The sequence below is a fragment of the Camelus ferus genome, chromosome 30 (assembly GCF_009834535.1).
Source record: "Camelus ferus isolate YT-003-E chromosome 30, BCGSAC_Cfer_1.0, whole genome shotgun sequence".
NCBI classification, from domain to species: domain Eukaryota; kingdom Metazoa; phylum Chordata; class Mammalia; order Artiodactyla; family Camelidae; genus Camelus; species Camelus ferus.
The window spans coordinates 17260643-17278953 of record NC_045725.1 but is presented as its reverse complement, the minus strand read 5'-3'; positions in this window follow the sequence as shown (position 1 = coordinate 17278953).

The window sequence follows — 18311 nt, the reverse complement described above, 5'->3', positions numbered from 1 at the left end:
ATAGAAAAGAATGGAAATCTCTAATTTTGAATCTGTATAACTTTATTATCAAAAGTCAAAAAGATAGTATAAAAAAGAAAACTATGGGCCAGTCTCATGTATGAATGTAATAAAAATTCTAAGTACAACTTTATAAAGCAGTCTGACAATATATGAAATGGAGCAGATTATGAGGAAGCTGAATTTATTCCAGAGAGCAATGGCACTTTAATATCAGAAAACATATTAACATAGCCAGCACATCAAAAAAAAAAGTAGAAAAATAAATAATTATACCTCTGGGTTCTGAAAAAGCATTTCATAAAACTCATCAGACGTGCCTATCAAAAGATTAAGTATATTATAAATAAATGACTTATATTTAATTAGATTTGTTTATCAAAAACCACAAATAGCATATGCAACAAAAGAAATTTCAATTCAAAATCAAGATTAGAAACAGAAACCTGTGGTCACTATTACCACTTAAAATTGAAAAGACTAGGAATAGACTTACCATATGATCCAGTAATCTGACTCCTGGGCATACATCCAGAAAAACCCTACTTCAAAAAGACACCTGCACCCCAGTGTTCATAGCAGCACTATTTACAATAGCCAAGACATGGAAACAGCCTAAATGTCCATCAAAAGATGACTGGATAAATAAGATGTGGTATATTTATACAATGGAATACTATTCAGCCATAAAAAACAACAACATAATGCCATCTGCAGCAACATGGATGTCCCTGGAGAATGTCATTCTAAGAGAAGTAAGCCAGAAAGAGAAAGAAAAATACCGTATGAGATCGCTTATATGTGGAATCTAAAAAAAAAAAAAAAAAAAAAAAAAAAACCCCATAAATACAAAACAGAAACAGACTCATAGACATAGAATACAAACTTGTGGTTGCTAGGTGGGAGTGGGGTGGGAAGGGACAGACTGGGAGTTCGAAATTTGTAGATACTGACAGGCATATGTAGCATAGATAAGCAAGATTATACAGTATAACACAGGGAAATATATACAAGATCTTATGGTCGCTCATGGTGAAAAAGTATGCGACAACGAATATATGTATGTTCATGTATAACTGAAAAATTGTGCTCTACACTGGAAATTGACAAACATTGTAAATTGACTATAACTCAATAAAAATAAATAAATAACATTGGCAATCTCTGTCAACACAATACAGTGAGAAAATTAAATAACTTACATAAACATTGACTCAAAATCTACTATTTTATAGACAGAAACTCAGGAGAGGCTAGTAAAAAAAAAATTAAAACCTCATCCTACTAAGGAGAGTTTTTCTTAGATGAAAAGATGCAGGACAGATATATAAACATAAAATAGACCAAAGAAACAGAATAGAGAGCCCAGAAATAAACCCACACGTATGTGGTCAATTAATTTATGACAAAAGAGCCAAGAATACACAATGTGGGAAAAAAGTTTCTTCAAAAACCGCTAGGAAAGCTGGACAGCCACAGGCAAAAGAATAAAACTGGACCCTTATCTTACACCATAAACAAAAGTTAACTCAGAATGGATTAAAGACTTGGCATGTAAGACCTGAAACTATACGATTATACAAGGTCTCAGCAATACAAGCCCTTTAACAATTGTCTTTTAAAGTCTTTAAGTTGTATGTTCAACCCTATTGGTGGGCATCATTCAAATAATAAGAGAGACACGAGTTACACACACGTAGAGATGATCGCTGAACTCACGTGGCACACGTTCTGAGTTTTTGTGGACACCAGAAGGCAGGAGGCAGGTGAAGAGTTGGCGTGATATAAATATGGGCTATAAATCCATGGGGAAGGATCTGAGTTTTGGAGAGATTCTGAGAGAGGAGGTGGCCTGTGATGATCTCCATCTTTTACGTGTGGGTCAGGCTTAGGAACAGGGAAGAACAAACCACAGAACCTATTTTTCCTCAGAAGTTTCAAGAGAATAATTTTCACAGCTGAGTGGTCCAGAGCAGGGGTCCTCACACTAAATCCGAATCACCTAGGGAGCTCGCTCAAGCCCTTCCTCGAGGTTCAGAGCCAGTAGATCTGAAACAGGTCCCAAGAACTCCAATTTCTCACAAGCTCCCTGGCACTTCGACTGCTGCTGGTCTGGGAGCCACACTTTGAGAACCACTACTCCTGATTATTTGCCTCAGTTTCCCCACTTGCATTGCTGATGAAGGTCTGAGTAGGGATCACGGATCACAAGGAGAGACAGTCCTAAGCACAGCGTCCTCACAGGCCTCTCCAAACCTTCCCTTCCTCACTTACCAGGCTCTCTGGCCTTCAAAAGTCAAGTCAACAAAAAGCTTTCTTTCTTTTCTTTCTTTCCTTTTTTTTTTTTTTTTTTTAAGGCTCTCTTGTAAAGGTAGAAAGGAAGACAAATGTGATTCATCTCTTAATTTGGGCATCTGGAGAAAAATGACTCCTGTATTTTGCTATAGATTTTGACACGTAGCCAGAGTTTGGCTCTGAAAACGAAAGCAGCCTCCCTGCTCCAAGAGACGTCAGAAGCAACCATTAACATTCAGACAGGCCCACTCAGACTCCACCAGCAGCCGGGACTCTTGTGCCCCCCGGGGATATTGATCTGAAGAATCAATTTTGCTTATAAATTAAAGGGGGGTGAAAAGATCTAATCATTAAAGCAGATGAGATTTGGTTTAAGTGCAGAACAATTATGCTATACGAAGAGGTTATGGTAGTTTGCAGATCAATCATTTGGAATTTTTTTTTTTTGGACTTGGGGAAGCTTTAGTAACCAAAAGAAGAGTTGACACATTCTAAGGGATTATGCAATTTTTTCCCCAAATGGGCTGCATGTTCAGGAGATATACTAAAGGATGCAACAGGGATTCTTTGCAATCCTTGTGGGACCCAAATGTTCATTTAGTTTAAGGAGCTATTGAGAGCAGAACGTCACTCCACATGAAGTGCTGCCTGATGTTTCCAGGCTCCTCCGAGGTGTGGACCTCTTTACTGGCCCGTTGCCCCATTTTCTCACTTCGTCTGTGGATCCCACTTGTCCACCTTGGCTGCTTCCTGCAAAGCTCCTTGAGATGATGCGCTATGGTCACTGTACATAACAACATGAATGTCAATGTCCAGATACGCACTGCTGCCTCTGAAGCCCCCGGATCCCAGTCTTTGGGACTCCAGGTGCTGTGAGCATCAGGAAGGAGCACATTCCTTCCCCTCCCTGCGTGCTGCTCTGCACCTGCTTTGCTGAGCCGAGAGCATCAGAGCAGCTCTTGAACCAGAGGATGCTAGTTTGCTCAGGCTGCCTTAAGAAGATACCAGAGACTGGGGGTCTTCAACAACAGACCTTTTCCCACGGTTCCAGAAGCTTCTCTCCTTGGCTTGCAGATGGCCACCTTCTTGATGTGTGCTCACATGGTCTTTTCTCCACATGCTTATGCCCCTGCTGTCTCTTCCTCTCCTTCTAAGGACACCACCAGTCATAAAGCGGATTAGGGCCTTACACTAATGGCCTCATTTTGACATAATTATTCCTTTAAAAGCCTCATCTCCAACTACATTTACATTCTGAGACACGAGGCATTGGAACTTTAACACATGAATTGACTGGTGGGGAGAGGGACACAGTCCAACCCACAACAAATAGTAACAGCTTCTTTCCTTAATGCTTCACTCAGCAGGAGTCCAAAGCCTACTTGAGGGACCTGGTCTGGGGGACAAAGTTCCTATGCCTTCCTCTTTCCTTCTTTCCTTCGAAACTCAACTCTTCCTCTAATATAATATGAAATTCCCATGAAAGTGAATGTAGAAAACCAGATTTGGGTGTAGGTGTGTGCTGGAGATAGGGATATTGTCTCTATCAGCCAAGAATGGGCAGTTATGTTGACTTAAGTTAAATATCAGCCTTTGAAGATCAAAGTCTCCCTGCCAGACTCACCCAGACTCCTTCTTTTACAGAAAAGTCCAGACTGGGATTAGGTGACTTTCTCCAGATCATGTAGTTCAACTGATAAATATGACTCTCCCAGTTCCTAATAATCTGCTCTTTCCCCACCACACGTAGGTCCTTTCTATAAGGTGCTTGGAGCACTTATGGAAGAATGCCAGGGTCCCCTCTGTTCTACTTGAAGTCCTCAGAGCCCTCTCAGGTAGAATTCAGGGTATGGTGTTTCTGAGGGGTCCCCCCATCAACACAATCCTCCCACAAAACACCTCAGTGAGGCCAGGGTTTCAGGAATGAAAGGAATCCCTCACCACACACCCCTGGCTCCTGGATGATGTAGGCAAGAATTGTGGAGTACATCCTAAAACAAAAAACAGTGGCTCAGAAGGTTTCCAATTAGAACTCAGTTAATCACTTATCTTGTAGGCAACAACCTTTGTCTAACAATTAGCTTTATCCAATCAGAAAAATAAAATAACTATATATATAGTTTTTATCTGAAATGTCTACAAATTTGAGGCTAAGAAGTTATTTTTAACCTCAAGCTTCAGGTAATTGCCTCAATTGTCCAATTATGTCAATTTGTTTTAAAAGACATTTAAGGCCTAGACATTCCCCAATAGGCAACCCATTAGCGATGCCTGGGTCACACAGCCTCTTCCCATCTGCAGCAGCAGCCCCCGGCCCCGACTCCTGTGAAGCATCTGCCTTTTTCTTTCCTCTGATTGACAGCCTGTCTAGAACAACTAAAGGATTCAGGCTACTCAGCCAAGCATTGGGAGATGTGGGTAATGACAATGAAATTGTTAGATTAGCATTACTGCTGCTAACGCCACCTTCTCTCAGACAGAGCGCTTATCTAACATGAAGCATGTGTACATTGTAGACCAGGCATCAGACAAGTGGCATCCAAATTAGTGGCACGAGGGAGGACAGGATTAAGTCTTATACAGGCTTCCATCCAGATGCTATCAAAACGCGCAGTCAGCCAATCATAATCATTTCAGACATGCCTACTAGCACAGGGCTATATAAAACTGCTAACTTTCAAATCCTTCTGAATAATGGCCTTAGGTGTGTAATTTGGCTTATGTTTGCTCCCTCTCCCCAGCAGTTAGCAATGCCTTCTCCTCTTCCTCTCCCTTCAGCCAAGTCCTATTCTTCTTCAGCATTAATTATTCACTCATCTGATACTTAACATAGATTAGGTACTGGGCATATTTCTCATCAGTCGGAACTCAGTACTTTTAATTAGCTCAAAACACCCACTTCCAACAGGTCTTAGGGTCCTTGCTACACCTGCAGCCTCATGCTGAAGGATCTCTTATGTACAAGTGGTTGTGATTTATACCATAGACCTCACCACCCTGCCTACAGCTGATGGAAGCAGAGGGCTCTCCAATTGTCTGGTATAAGACAGATACGATAATGGAGAGTAATGGGCAAACTCAATAAAAGGCACTTTTAATGTAAGAGACACAGGTATGAATTCAAAAAATAGAAGTGAAGTGGGGAGACACATCAGGAGAAGATAGTCATCAGAAGCCACAGAACATTAGAAGCCACAATCTCACAGAAGCCTTGACTGAGCAGAAGCCATGACATCAAGTTGCTAGCAGAGTGAAGAAAAAAGAGGCAGGTGAGAGAGAAAAGCAAAGAGGGCTGAGTCACCAAGGCAGTCTAGAAAATTATTATTAATTCACAAGAGCAGCTACTGAACATCCAGAGTTATTACAACCTAAATGATGATAAATGATATTTGAGTTCTCCTGTAGGACCGAGTCCACAACCACTGAAGTATTCTTTCTCTTTGTCTTTCAGGATTCCATTGGTGCTCTTACAACTCTAAGGAAATCTGAGTGTGCCTCTTCTATTCTTAATGAGGACATAGAACCTTATCTTAGCAGGCGATGGAGAGAAACACAAATATACCAAAAATTACAGTCCAGGTCGTAAGTGGGTATTACAGCAGCACAGAGCAGATCTTCAACCAGAGATCAATTCTTTCTTGCTCTGAGTCTTGAAGGTCTTAAAGGAACTGGAGAAAGGATACTTGAGGCAAAAATTATTGGGTACAGAGGAGCTGCAGCATGAAATATTCTCTTGGTTCAGGAAACACCAAGTGTTTTGATCTGGCTGGAGCGAATGCTAACTTGTGGATGATTCCAGAAATGAGGTCGGGGCAGTCAGAGGCTGAAAGCCAGCCAGGTGACAAGGTCCTTGTATTTTATCCCAAAACCTGTGAGAAGCTATTGAAGAATGTTAAATGAAGGAAGGACACAATCAGATTTACATTTTAGAAAGTTCCTTCTGGCTGGATTCTGAGAGTGGACTGCAGTGTGGCCAGCATGGGAACAGGGACTCTAGTAAGAGCATAAATGTGTCCTAGGGAGTGGTTTATCCAAGTAGGGCACGGAGAGGAGTAGATAACTGGGGGTGGGGGGGGTTGGGGGGATATATTAAGAAAAAATGGAAGATTTGCAGCATTTGGTGACACAGTGAATAGATGTGGGAGAAAACCCTAAAATGGCTCTAATAGTTCAATAGGTTTGACCTCTGACAGGATGGTTGTACAAGTCACTGAAGCTAATAGAACAGAATGAGTGGGTGAGGAAGACGAAGAGGTGAGGAAGAGTAGCTTCAACATACTTGTGGAACCATCAGGCAGAAATGTCAAGTAGACATACATGGACCAAGATCTCAGGGAACCATCACAGAGTCATCAATGCCAGGTGAGTGGCTATGATGACTGTGAAACTGCATACAGAACAAAAGGAGTCAGGGATGGGCCCTGGATAACACCAGCCTTTAGAGGACAAACTGCAGACACTATGACAGAGCAAATGAGGTTAACTGAATGCCTCTGCAGTTTTTCCTTCATTAAACCAACCTTTGTCAATTGCCGTATTAGTGAGAACATCTTTATCTTATTTCATAAGATCATGTATTATTCTCCCATTGGATCATATATGAAAAGCTCACCTCACCTCTGTTCTGTGTAGATACTCTGTCTTATGCTTCCTTTAGATGGTCTTTTACATATTGCACAGTGGATGATAGCAGGGCAAACACTGAACTCAGAGCCTAGAGCCCTGAATACCTCTCCCCAACTATGCCCCATTAAGATATGCAACCTTGAGAATAATGTCAAAGGAGGCTTTATGGAACCTATGCTATGGGTCAGCCATAAGGAAAAGCACTTTATGGGCCTCTTATTTAACCTTTTTGACGAATCCAAGGTAGGGATAAGACTTCCTGCTACAGAGATTAGTAAAGTGACGTCCAAAGAGGCTAAGTAATTTTCCACAAGTTAGCGAGAGAGGCCAACTTTAAACCAAAATTTGTTTTAAACCCTCTAGTCCTGTTCCTTCTATTGTCCAGTCATCCTTCCTGGGCAGCCCACTGCTCTTCTTCTAACCTTAGCTTCCTCATCTGTAAAATAGGGATAATAACACCTGCTGGTCTTTTTGAAAGAGCTATGAAAGGTTGGACAAGCTATTGTCTATGAAGATACATTGAATTATTATGAAGTGCTACAGCATAGAAACCAACGCACATGTAAATAGCCCCTTGCTCCTCTGTATTCCAGCCCCTATTCAATTAAGTGGGAAAAAGGAAGTCGTTGTGGACCATAAGTGTGAGAAGTGGCGTGCAACCATCCCGGGCAGAGGCTGTGAACCATCCCGGGCAGAGGCTGTGAACCATCCCGGGCAGAGGCTGTGAAAATTTCATGGAAGATTCTCAGTCTCTCTTCTCCTGCTGCAGAGACTGAGGAGGATGCAAGTTCCAGAAGGTGGATACTCCATCAGCCTGGATCCTGAGTGATAGTGTGGAGCAGAACTTCTATCTAAAATACAGCCTGAGTGTAGAAATTAACCTTTGCTGTTTTAAGCCACTAAGACTTGGGAGTGATTTGTTACTGTAGCATCCATCAGCCTATCCTGACTGATATAAATGCCCTAAGTTTATGGAAAATTGTTACTACAGGTCAACATTCAATATGTGGTTGCAAGAGATAAGATGGCATTGTAATTAAGAGTGTCAGGGGAAAGGGGGTGAGAAGAGATAAATTTGAGAGTTTGAGATTTGCAAATGTTAGCCACTGTTTGTAAAAATAGATTTAAAAACCAAATCTCTGTATAGCACAGGGAGCTATATTCAGTATCTTGTAATAACCTTTAATGAAAAAGAATTTGAAAATGAATATATGTATATATATGCATGACTGGGACATTGTGCTGTACACCAGAAACTGACACATTGTAACTGACTGTACCTCAATTAAAATTTTTAAAAAAAGAGTGAAGCTAGAATACATGGATTCAAATCCAAGACCTGCTTTTCATAAGCTTTATGATTTTGGCAAGTAATTTGATCTCTTTATGCCTCAGATTCTTCACATGTCAAACGGGAATAGCACTACTGCTTTGTAGGGCCTCGAGGGGAACTGAACGAGTAAACACACGCATAACATTTAGAATATAGAAGCATTCCGTGATCATTCGCTGTTCCTTAGTCCACACTGACTTGACTTCAATTCCAGCTAGTGTAGGAGATCGACCAAAAACAGTCTAAAGGGGTCACTGTCACATCACATCCTCCAACAAAAATCAGAAAGGAAGTCTTCACGTCTCCACAGGAAAAGGACAGGGACTGAGCGGCTCAGACAGCAAAGGGAAGGTGCTCTTCAGTCCCCACAATGGATCTTTCTCCCCTTTCTGAGACCCGCGCAGTGTTGCAAATGAACCTTTCTCTAAGTAGACGATATATCCCCGAATTGAGGCATATAGCCCATTTTGGAATAGCCCACGAACAAAGAACAAAACAAAACAAAAAACAGCAGCACCACAGAAAAGACTGCATAACAGAGACTACATGTGTCCCACAAAACCTAAGGCACTTATCCTCTGGCTCCCTACAGAAAAACTTTGTTGGTCCTGCCATGTTGTCCACACCCTTATTCCAGCCTCCCAGCTCGGCTCACCATAAGGGAACTGGGGGAGAAACTGGGACTCTATCATGTCCCCACTTCCCAGTCCTCTTCTCTCCCCAGTGCCATTCAACCATGTGAAGGTAATCCAGAAAGATGAAAGAAAAGACCTTTCTTGAGGGCTGCCTAAACAAAGAGAAAAGCAGAAGAAAGGCAGCCCATCTTCTTACCTGTAGGGGGAATAACTCAAGATTCTTACTAAACTGTCTGTGTATAAAGGCCGGATCTTTTTTAGTACTAATTAGCTAATCCACCCCCTTTCTTCCCATCTGTTTATAAACTCAAGGTCCCCCGAAGCCAGTACCTAAGTGAGCAGACTCTAGGGATAGCCTGGCCTTCATTTTTCTCATCCTTTTCAGTGTAGACTTTATTAAGCTGGGGTTTTTAACTAACGGAATTAGCGTCCTCTCTTAGTACCAGGAATGCAGTTCCTTTCTTTCCCTAGAAATAGATTGTCAACAGCCGTGGACAAGGGGCAGGGCGCCAATAACGACTGCTTGACGGTAATGACAGGAGAGAGAACCAAGGCTGGATCCCCCTTATTTCCTCACCACACTGACATTTCAGCGAGAGACATAAGGAATGACAACCTCATTAAAAATAAATAGCAAGTCATCAAGACTTTAACAAAGGCAGTAATTAAGCCCCATTGACCCTTGGGTTAAATTTTGCCTGACGGCTAATAGCCATCTGGAAAGGCAGAGGGTACAAAACAGGCCCAAGTTATTAACCTACCGCAGTCGTAGCTGCCCCACCTCCATTCCTTTCCCAGAAAGAAAATCTGTTTCCATGGCCCACGACCTCATCCCAACCTTCCTCTCCCTGTTCACACCCTTACCTTTGCTAGAAATGGCCTATTTCCTTCACTCCGTTGAAGGTTTCCCTTCTTCACTGCCATATTGATACTAAACTAAGACTCCAAACTGGGTCCAAGTGATAGTATCTAGAGTTCTTTACCTCTATGAGACACCACATTGGTTGTTGAGGCAACACTGACACAGTGACAGCACTGGGAAACTTCCAGTGACCCACAGCAACCTACGAAACATGAGGCCCTTGAATTATCTGCCTAGCAGTGTTTTCAAGCTTTCACTCCTGAGATTACATCGCTTCTTGGGTTCCTTGAGTGCCCTGACTTTGAGCTCTCTTCTATTCCAGAGTATGTATTCTTCTCACACATCTTTGTTCAAGACCCAGCTTAAAAGCCCCTTCCTCTGTGGAGCCTTTCCTGACAACTTCAGAAGGAAAGATCTCTCCTTCCTATGAGCTTAATAACATTTGTTGGTTCACTTTTAAGTCACATACCAATTACCATATTCTGCAATATTTTTCACATTGTCACATTATTTAACCTGCATCATATTTAAAAATTTATATATATATTTTTTTGGTGGTGAGGGGAGGTAATTAGGTTTATTTATTTATTTTAAATGGAAGTACTTGGGCTTGAACCCAGGACCTTGTGCATGCTAAGCAGGCATTCTACCACTGAGCTAGACCCTCCTCTGCAACACTTTTTTTGTGTTTTGTTTGCCTCCCAGATCAATGGGAAACTCCAAAACCCATGCTGCATGTCCTAAATTCCCTGCAGCCATGTAGGTTGTCTTATATATAACAAGTGCTAAGTAAGTATTTGCAAACTCGATTGATGGCTCAATGAGATCATAAGCTAGGACCACCTTGTGTACAACACTGGACTTTTAAGTGTACCAACAGTGATCTCCAAAAGTTGTTGAACATTAAAATCTCCTAGGAATTTGAAAGAATAAGCTGAGAAGGTTGTACCCAATGCCATTTAAATCTGAAAGTCTAGGAGTAGGAGCCAGACATAGGTATTTTTTCAACATGCAATGAAGTCTAAAACCAAGTGTATTAACCTCAATGACTGGGGCTGGCCCTCCATCTAACTGTGCCCCAACTTTCATTCGGATGAATAGTTAGGGAGCCCCAGCCAAGTGCTAGACATTGCATTTGGTGGTGACTTCATAGTGGCAAACAAAGCAGACAAGGCCTCTGCATTCATGGAACAGACAATCTGTTGAGTCTAATAAATCTGTAGCCCTGTCTCTCACTAGCACTCCTTTAGTGAGTCAATGTCACAGACGACTATTTTAGGATGTGTGTCATTTGCATTTACTGACAGTTTTATCAGTGTCATAATATACTTTCCCCTCTTGTTATAAACACTCTCTGGGCAAGCCCAGACTCCAATTTTCTTTGCAACATCCTCCAAAGAACACAGAACACTCAGGACTCACACAGCAGAAAATGATGATGAAGAGAAGGATGATGATAATGATGATGCTGATTAAGACTGTGGTGGTAGAAGTGGTGATTAGAAAAATCTAAGATCCACTAAGTAGAAAAATCCTTCAGGTTTCAGTGTCTAACTGTATCTGGGTAAAGGTGGGGAAAGACCTAGCCAAAGGCTGTGAATTCCTTTTGAATTCCCCATGGAAGGAGATTCTTCATGTTTACATTAAACCTGGAATTAAAGCAATCAGTGTAATTTTATAAGCCTCATTTACGGCCCTGAAGGGGAAATGAATTAGATGGATAAATGCTGAATGGATACATTCAAATGTTTTGTGTCTTACTGATGCTCTGACGCAAGTATACTGATTGGAAGGCTGCTTGAAAGTGAATCTTCTGGAAAGACAAAAACTTAATTGTATTAGCCCAAATTTGCAGATATTTTTTCTGATTCAGGGTCCTTAATCCCTCCTGAGTCTTTGACCAGTTCACCCACCTCCAGCTCACGTTTATGCTTCTGATTATCTTCCTCTGCAAATGTTCTTGAAGCCCATTTTAGATGCTCTTCACTCCAGAAGGGAGGCTGCGAGGACCGGAGGAGGAATCTGGTGCCAGATCATTTTGCTAATGGAAGATAATTATTGTGATTATCTCATCCTTGCTTAAAAGCTCTAATGGTAGCAGAGGAGCTTCTCTGACAGGGTGAAGTTTCAACCAAAATATGTTGACTCTCTTTGTGGAAAACTTGTCATATTCCTCTGAGTGAGCAAAGACTGGAGCTAATTCTTAGAGGAAGACTACATGGAGTCACAAGAAGGAATTGCCTGGGTCATCATCAGCTTTGGTTTCTAGCTCTGGTCTGACCAGACTGCTAGATGACTTCAGTTTCCTCCTTATATTGCAAGGGGTACTGGTGTGTGTGTGGGGGGGGGGGGGATGATGTAATGGGCACACGCACTAGTTGAAGACCATGATGGGATTTTATGAGTTTACTGTGATTATTTATACAAAAGGTAACATGAGGCAAATTTTAGAAATTTAAGGGATATTATTAATATCTACTGTCTTATTTTGGAGCAAACATTCCAGTATCTGCTTATCCAATCAGGATAAGTATTTCCAAATTCAGTGGGCCAAAATTGTAGCTCTGTTCCTTAACAGATGTATAATCTTGGGCAAGTTACTTCTTGTACCTTCAGTTTTGTCACCTTTAAAATGGGAATTAGTTATTCCTACCATGGGAAAGGTTGAAATTCTTCTCGGTAAATGCAGCATAAGTTTGATACCAAAACTGGATAAATACAATTGCTTACACAATCAATAAAAAAAGTCTTATCTTTTTCACATATGAATACAGATGCAAATGAACAAATAAATTTTAAATATTAACTCTATTCTATAGAGTAACAGAAGCATAAAACACAATGACCACATTCACTTCGTAAAGTGAATATGATATAAGCCGGAAAAAATGGTAAGAAAAAAATATTAATGAGTTAGTCTAAGTTTATCTAGACATAAAACCTTTTTAAAGTTCAAGTAATTAAAAAGAATTTAGTGCTCACTCAAGAAAACAGATAAATTGAACAGAATTTCAAGAGTATTAGAATATCTGTAGTCCAGAAATTATCCAACATGTACATAGAAATTTATAATAAAGATGATTTTTAAATAAGTCAGTGTTAGCACATCAGTCCATTTATCAGTGGGAAATGGAATGACAAGAAATGCAGTTGGATCTCAGCCTGATTCCCTATATGAAAACACCTAAAAGCTTTTCAAATAAATCAGAGATGCAAACACATAAAAACAAAAACATAAAATTTGATTGAAAATGTTTGTCGTCTTGTAAAAGGAAGGCCTTTTATCATTCAAACAGATGCCATGAAAAGTGTTTAAAGTACTGGCAAAAATGCATGAAAATAATGTATAGCAAGTTTGAGAAACATTTTTAATATATATGACAGAAAAGGGCCTAAGGTTTTAATGTATAAAGAGCTTTCATAAATCAGGAAAACCAAGAAGAATAACTCAGCAGAAACAGAACAAAGTATTTGAGGGGATATTTCACAAAAAGAAATGCAATAGGCCAATGGAGAAAAACTTGTTCACCATTACATTTTAGAAATTGAGGCACATTTTCTATTTGCTTGCTATAGATTTTAAAGGTTTCTGATATACAGTATTGACTAGATCGTGAGCCATAAGCCACAGAGGAAACAAATTGTCAGAAAATATTTTTTGCCTGTTGGTGGAAATGTAAATTAGTACAACATTTTAGGAGAATATCTAGCCTGTTATGAAGTGATTTGTGTGTGTGTTAAGATTCCTACTCATCTTATGTAAAACTTAGAGGATTTAAGCTATAGTTAAGTAGTTCAAAATGGAGTCACAGTGGCCAATGTCAACTTCCATATTAGTTGTTTTGAAATGTCTGCTGTAGGACTACAAATGTCTTAGACAGGTAAACTTAGAGTGTTAGTTTAGTAACACTTCAGACTGGAGACCACAGCTCGTGCTGAGATGCCTCCTTCTAGAACTTCTTGGAGTGGTTCTACCCACTTCTCCCTACTTCGACTAACCTGTGCTGTGTGCTAACTGTGTTCAGTAAATCCAGTGACTCGAGAATTGAATATCAGCAACTGTTTTGTTGGTCTCAACCGCATGATCCTTATCTGCCCTTCCTGCCGTGCCCGACAAACACACCCTATTCACCAATTAAAAGGTGTATGTTCTTCATCCTGACAACTCTACTTCTAGCCATTTACTCTCTCAGCGTTGGAAAGGACGTATAGGAAACACCTTAGATCTTATGAGTTGGTTTGGGGATGAAGAATAGTAGTTGGGGCTTTTCAACTTACTTTTCAGTTTACTTTTCAAACTTGTTTTTCATTTGTGTGTGTTTGTTATGTACAAAATCTGACTATTCTGCTATTTTTTTAAATGGTTAATGAAAATTTAAAAATAGCACCTACTTTAAAGAGATGTGAAGATTAGTGACAATATGCCCAGAATATTGCTGGACACATAGTAAATATCAAAAAAGATGTTTATTAATATATAATTTTGTGAAAAAAAATTCTAGCTCTTCCTCCACTCTGCCTTCTTTGCTATCATCTTTCTTAGGCGGACACTTAGGAAAACCATAAAATATCCTCATCTCTCTCGTCTAAGCAATGCAACCCCATTAAATCTGGGAAATGAGGAGAATTATGGAAAAGAGAAGAATCTCAAAGACTATCTGGTTCAACACTTACGTTCTATTTAAAGATAAATAAGATGACTAACACAATTTCAGGCAGGGGAAGTGACTTGAAGGACCCAGCTTTTTAAGGCTGGGTAGAACCAGAACAGTTACCAAAGAGATATCCTGTTAGTGGTTGGGGAGAACGCTTAGAGTTGTAAGGAACATTCTGGAAAACAGAAAAGACTTATTTGTGGGGAAGCAGGGGCAAATGAAGAGAAATGCATTTCCCCTACAAGTACCATACATTAGTTCTGAAATGATAATCATCAACAAGGAAGAACAAATCAACCTGGGGAGCCCAAAGGACATGTTCACTGTGAAATGGGAATGAATCAAGATGACAGGGACAGATGCCCACCAGGCATCTCCACTTATTCTGCTTTACTTTAAAATCCCCAGATTAGGGATTTGGGACTAACAGATACACATTAATATATATATGATAAACAAGGACCTACTGTGTAGCACAGGGAACTATATTTGATTTCTTGTAATGAGTTATAATGGAAGAGAAATTGAAAATATGTATATGTATGTACATGTATAACTGAATCGCTTTGCTGTACGCCTGAAACTAACATTGTAAATCAACTATATTCCAATAAAAAATAAGAATGAAAAAAAAAAGAACCCCCAGGATAAAGGGCACTGGAATGAGAATATAGAGTTTCAAGACCTAGCTCTTTCTCAACTCACAGTCAGCTTTAGAGCTTTCTTAGTCCCTTAGCCAGAAAAGAGCAGAACTTTCTACTTCACTGTCCTGTTTTAAGGGGCAAATAAAAATAAAGTGCTTTCTAAAATCCAAGAACTATTCAAATGTAAGATACTGTCATTGGTTATGCATTGCCTTTACTAAGTCGATCTCATTTCAATGCATTATAAATGTTTTCATAAAAAAATGGATACACAGAGCACACAAACCAAGGCAGGACTGCTTGCCTGTGGTGTTGAGGGTAACATCCCAAAGGAAGCAGGTTGGAAAGTGAGCCCAGTAAGTGCTCTGATGTTCCAGATCAGCCTGGATGCTCTCAGCTGGCTGGCTGGCAATGTGACTCCCCGATTTGAACAGCCGACGGTCCTCAGTTCTCAGTTGTTAGTTTCCCTCTAAGAAGGATGTGAAAAGATGCTCCCTCGCATGTAACACAGCCTTTCTTGAAGCCTTGCAAAGCTAGCTTTCAAGTTCAAGTCCAAAACCTTATTGCAACTAACTCAACAGCCACCTCCACAAGTCCTTGGTTGCACCTGAGGAAACAGCCCAAATTCACTGGCCCAGAATTAATAAGCTCTAGTTTGGGTTTCATTCATTTATTGTGCATTCATTCTATTTCATAGTATATTTTCTTTTGTGCTTACTGTCTTGGGACCAATCATAATAGCAGCTTCCTATGGTAGCATCGTAGACAGTTTTAAGATCTTGCATGTTTGAGAAATCTCTATTTCTACTCTTACTCAAGGATCTGAGAATATAGAAATCCAGGTCTTCTGGCCTCGACTGTTGTGATGGAGAAGTTCTGTGTGACTCTCATTTCAGACCTTCTGTTAGACAATTGCTTTTGTTGAGCAGTTGTTGTATTTGTGCTTGCTTTTTAAGCCCAATGTTTCATGCTCTGAAATTACACTCCAATGTGACTTGTTACATGTTTTCACATAATTTTGCTGGGCACTTGGTGAGCTCTTTAAATATGGAAACTCATGTTCCTCAGTTGTGTAAAATTTAATTATTTCTCTGATAATTTGCTCCCATTAGCTTCCCTCTTCTGAGTCCTGAGTCCTATTAGCCAGATGGTGGGCCTGTGCGAATGATCCTACTTTTCTCACCATTTCTCTCCTTGTAAGTACCTTTGTGAATGTCCTTGTTCACGTTCTGCTTCCTAAGAGATTCTCAACTTTATCTTATGTTTCTATGGATTTTTTTTTTCATTCTGGCTATTTTTAATTTTCCTAAACTTTTTTTTTCCTCTCAAAGAATTGTTTGAATGGCATCTTCTTCTTTGGGGTCATAGGATTTATATTCTAACTCTTCAAGAATGCTGGAAAAAAAGTTGTGTTTTTCTTTGTGTTTGCTGGTGTGCGTCTGCCATCTGCCATATGTGATGTTGGCTTTGCTAGAAATGTGACTGATGACTCTTGGCTAGCCTTTCATATGAAAGAATGGATCAGTCAGAAACTAAATCATCATTAACTATTTTCACTTGTATTAATCGGATCCAAGAAGAATATTTCTATCTCTGTGTGAAGGGACTTAGCTTATCTGCAGTGAGGGAACCTAGTGAGGGGCAGGATTTAGGAATCTCAAGGTTCCTAACATTACTTCTGCGTCATCTTTCATTCCTCAACCTGCTACCCCTACCCTAGATGTGATGTGTTCCCAGCAGAGTCTAGGTGGCTACTCTCCTGAGGCTAAGCCGCCACCCTTGTACCTGGGGTTGAGGAGGGATGTCTTCCAGACGGGAAGAGTGACTATGTGATTGGGATCTAAACTGTTTCTTTAGACTTTCAGCCAATCCCCATTTCTCAATCTCACTTGCAAAGGTACATGATGATGCTAATGGCAATGTCTTTTAGGGTTTCCAACACAAATCAAACTCTGCTCAGCTTCCCCCATTGCTGGCTTACATCCTTCCGAGTCCTGCTAGGTCATTTACCACATGTCCATACACTACTCTGCTTCTGATGTTTGAATGCTTTTGACTTTCTTCATCTCTCTTTGTCTTTCAGGGTTGCAACTATGCTTTTTTTTTTTTTTTAAGCCTTATTGTTTTTCAGTAAGATTCTCAGAAGGCATAAAGATAAATGCTTGTGTCTGATCATTTTCATGTTTGATCACCTTTAATTAGAACTGGAGAAGTTCTGAGGGCAGTAAAAAGGTGAGGGGAAGATGAAGGCTCCAGTGATTCATGACCTCTAGACATCTTACAGAGCAGTCATTTAGCAATCACTTTCTCTTTCAAATACCTCAATATGCTGCTCAGCCATCTATCTTACCACCCCCATGCAACACAGCCCAACTCTAGGTTAAAAGTGCCAGGATCTTGAAGGAGATCATATTCAAATTAAGGTCATAAATAATGACTTGTTGAGTTTTCCAGATCCTCCGAGAGGAACTTAGAGAAAATAGTGCCTCTGACCCAATAAATATTTAAAGGTACTGTTAAAATGACTAAGTTTAAAATGCCATAAGAAATTACATTAAGATATAAATAATTTCTCCCTAATGGCTGGATAGTGTGCTTTGAATAGTCCACTTTGGGTTTTAAATTAAGGGACAACAAAAATGTGGGGAAAAAAATGAAGCTAAGTATTTGAAAATGGGTCTGTCATAATTTTACCTTGTCACCTTTCAAGACAACAGCCAGCACTGGAACTTTTCATTATTGTGGAAGAACTGAACTTTCTCTCCTATTCGTACTGAGATTGAAATGTCAGAAGCATAAGACTGTGCAAAAAGCCATTCTCCTAGGAGACCCCCAATTTATGAAATACCCTGTCCAATATGGCGCTCTATGGGTCCTCTGGGACAGCTCCGTGAATTAAGTTAAGACCACTGACTTCAGGAAATGAAATTTAAGTCAACAACAATATTAAATAGCCTTGACAGACACGGGGGAATTATTAGTCTGTTGTTGATTTCTCCGTAGCTTTTCCCTGTCAAAAGCTTGGCATGCACCTTCTACATTAGCAAGAGATGAGAAAACATGGCATATACAGAGAGACTCTGAGCATATTAAATTGCAAGAGTATTACTCATTTTGCCAAGGATTCAGGCCCTAAATCCTGAGGCTGTCCAGAGACCTAAGAATAGCTCCCACTAATCGATGTCCACACACAATCTGTCTTTCAGCTCCCACACAACATGTTAGAACATAAATGATAACACCTCAAGCACTGCACCCAGA